The sequence below is a fragment of the Chenopodium album genome, chromosome 9 (assembly GCF_948465745.1).
Source record: "Chenopodium album chromosome 9, dcCheAlbu1.1, whole genome shotgun sequence".
NCBI lineage: Eukaryota > Viridiplantae > Streptophyta > Magnoliopsida > Caryophyllales > Amaranthaceae > Chenopodium > Chenopodium album.
The window spans coordinates 55,679,436-55,683,245 of NC_137842.1; the positions used below are offsets into that span (position 1 = coordinate 55,679,436).

The window sequence follows — 3,810 nt, forward strand, 5'->3', positions numbered from 1 at the left end:
ATACAAAAGTCTGCCAACAATTAAATCTCAAATCGATCCTCAGTTCAACTAACATGTCAACGCAACTATTGATTGCCGCCACTTTGACATTATTTATCCTTACAATAAATGTTGCAATTTTAAAGAAACGGAAAAAGTATTAGATTTAGATAGCCAATGCCACCAAGATATCTATGAATAATAGTATCATGTAAGATAATTTATTTTTTTCGTAGTACAAGCTGATCGAGAAGATGTGCATAACACTATGTAGAATATATGTTCTGATGCCATCTACTTTCTAGGGTAGTCTAAGTATAACCAAACTCCATGAATACATTTTTTTGTTGTTTGATACTCTAATTATAATTAGCAACTAGTTTAGCACTCATTATATCACTCGATTTATCCAATTAACCCTCAAAAGATGGGTGATGATAGGCATAGGCGAATAAGATCAGTGGAAAGGATGGACATTGAACAATGAAATGTGTTGGATGTATAAGATTATGGAGAAAGCCCCAGTTAATCAATTTGATAAACAAAATTTGTTTATCAAAGGACAAAATGGTAAATAAAACAACATAAATGTCCAGTCATCATGGCATTTTCGTAAATATATCAACAACAGTGGGCCCATATTTAATAAAAATATGCTGAGTTATTTACAATTTTGTCATTTGATAAACAAATTTTGTTTATCATATTGATAAACTTGTATTTTCACAAGATTATGCATCAATTTCCCTTGATTAGAGAATTCTCATTAATGAAATATATATGTATTTTGTACAATTAACTTGAAATTGAAAATATTTACATAAAAATGTCATTACATTTTTATACCACTATACAAGTTCATTTTCCTTACCACAACAGTAAATCAGAAAAACTCAGTAAAACACACTGTACTCACAAAATAAAGATTAACACAATTCATCTATGATATACACCAAATGCACAAACAATTCTCCATTTCCCAAAATCGATATCATATCGATTTTCCATTACAAATCTCCCAAAACTTGTAGTAGTTGGTGTCAATGTTGAAAACGTCCAAAAAAAAAAAAAACTCTGAAATGAAGATCGAGTTATAACTGGTAATTAACTAATTACCTGTGTGCTCGATTGTCAATTGATCAACGGAAACAAGGGCAAGTTCATCATCATGTTTAGTATCCTTTTGTTCATCATCATCGCGTTTAGTATCCTTTTGTTCATCATCATGTTTAGCATCCTTTTGTTCATCTTCGTGTTTAGTATTCTTTTCTTCTTCCGAAGGTTTTGATTCAGGAATTCTATAAATTAACTCAGAAAGTTTAGGCATCAGCTTTTTCTTCCAAATTTCATTGTCAGATACAAAATCTCCTTTTATCTTCAATTCAACAATTACGAATTCTTCAGTTAGTTGATCAATCTCTACCCTGGCAATTAAATCACCCTTAGTCCCAAGCAAGTCCGCAACACCATACTTCTTCCTCCTGCGGACCTGCAAGTCCAGCTCGTTCGCAACCTCCTCGATGGTGTCAAGGATCTTATCCACAGGCACATTTGAAAAAAACTTCTCATTATCCTCAAATGGATCATAACACTCCTTGAACAAACCCAACAAATCTAGAGCTGGTGATAATGCAACTAAATCGAATGCATTCAGTGGTATACCTGTACTACTGGTTGCCTCGGGTGCAGCCACCTGCTGCTGCGGCTGCTGTAAAGCAGAAGTATCAAATTCCTCACCATAATTATCATGGTAAAATGGGAACTTATACTCAGGACCTTTGCCTTTAAACAAACCCCCTTTCTTGAACCAAGGGTCATGAACTATCTCATCAATAGTGATCCTATTATTCGGGTTCTTTTCAAGCAAACGACCCAAAAATCGAATCAGATCAGATGACATCCATTTCGGACAGAAAAATCTTCCCTCCATTATTCTTCTATACATAGCCATTTGGTTTGGATGATCAAACGGTAAAAATCCAACTGTAAGAAGATATAATATCACCCCACATGCCCAAATATCAACCATAGCACCATCATACTCTCGCCTATGTAACATCTCCGGCGCCACAAACGCAGGCGTCCCACACTTCGTCCGTAACAGCTGATCATTTCTGTCTTTCAGAACCCTGATAGCACCGAGCCCGAAATCAGACACTTTTAATTTGCCATCATGGAGCAAAAGATTTTGTGGTTTCAAATCACGATGAACAACACCCCTGAAATGACAATACCCAACAGCTGAGATTAGCTGTTGGAAATACATACGGCTGAGCTCTTCGCTAAAATGATGATTGTCCTTTATCCTAGCCTGAAGCTCGCCGCCTTTGGCTAGCTCGATCACGAAATAGACCTTTCGTTTACAGGCTAATACTTCGTACAAACGAACGATGTTCGGGTGTCGAAGACGGCCCATGATTGTTATCTCTCTTTTGATATTGGACATTATATTTTTCTCGTTGATTTTCTGCTTGCTCATGACTTTGATCGCTACCTTTTGGCCGGTGTGGATGTTCAATGCAAGGTACACTTTCGCAAACCCGCCAGCCCCGAGTAATCCTCCGATCTGGTATTTTCTAAACAATATATTTTTCTCCATTGTTGATGAATTATTTCCTACTTTTTTTTATGGTAGAAAAAAAAAATGATGAAAATGTGGAAGAATATGGATGTTTAGAAGAAATTAATGATGATGAATTTGCAAATTTAGATGTTTTTTTTTTCTCTTGTTTCTAAAAGAAATTTTTATGTGTAGAAATTTTCAAATGGTCTTTTGTGCTGCAGGATGGTTTAATTGGTTTTGTAGGGTGTGTTTAGATTATGGTGTCTTTGTCAATGACAGTGGAGATAGGAAAATTATAATAGGCTTTTTCAATGCTACCCTGGAAAAATATTATACTTCCTCTGTTCGAAATTAATTGCAAGGTTAATATAGAATGAAAATGTCCTTAAAATAAAGTTGAATAATGTTGTATGGACATATTTTTCTTATTTAATGCACAAATATTTTGAAATAAATGGGAAACTGAAATTTTTTATAATTTGTTGTTTGGTCAAAATATATTGTCAACTTACAAGATACGTACTTAATATTATTATTGGATCTCTGGAGAAATGTATGACTAAATCTTACCTTTAATTAACACTCCATTAATATTATAACCCTTAATTCCCCTCCCTCCCCCCCCCCCCCCCCTCTAATTTCCTGCCAAGACTTTCGTGGGTCCATGAAGTCCTCTTTGCAACAGAAAGGACATACCAAATCCTTGTTGATCGGATACCATAGTTGCTGCATAATTCAAATACGCCATTGTAATTAAAACGTATTTGCAACAGGAAGGAGAGGGAGAAAGAAAAGGAGGATGTCCCAGTTTCTCATGGTGAGAAACAAATTTTGTGAAGCCCACGATAATGAAAAAGTTGTTGATTTATAACATTTTCGTAAATAAACCAACAACTTTATTCATTTGTGGAGCCCCCAATAATGAAAACGTTGTTGATTTATCACGAAAATGCCCCCATAAGAATTTTGTTTCGTTCTCACCATGAGATACAGAGAATTTCCTTAAGAAAATAAACATTGTTAAGTAATTTTATTATTCCACCTACTAATTCTCTATATACCAAATAAATTAAAAACATCATTTGTATTCTTATTTCACCGACTAATTTTCTATCCATATTTGAAACCAATAAAAGTTTTAATTGAGTAAAATACGGAGTATAAAAAACCATTATACCTATACAAAAAACTTAAATTAATGTGAAAATAGACGTTGAGTTTGCCGACTATGCCCTTCATGTCAACTATAAACATTTTATAAATACAAT

The 3,810-nt window shown here is 34.3% G+C and overlaps 1 pseudogene; it reads right to left on the minus strand.

Annotated features, from left to right (window-relative positions):
- Window positions 1–1,083: 1,083 nt before the first annotated feature.
- Window positions 1,084–2,825, minus strand: LOC145559909 (CBL-interacting serine/threonine-protein kinase 14 pseudogene; annotated as a pseudogene).
- Window positions 2,826–3,810: the final 985 nt, after the last annotated feature.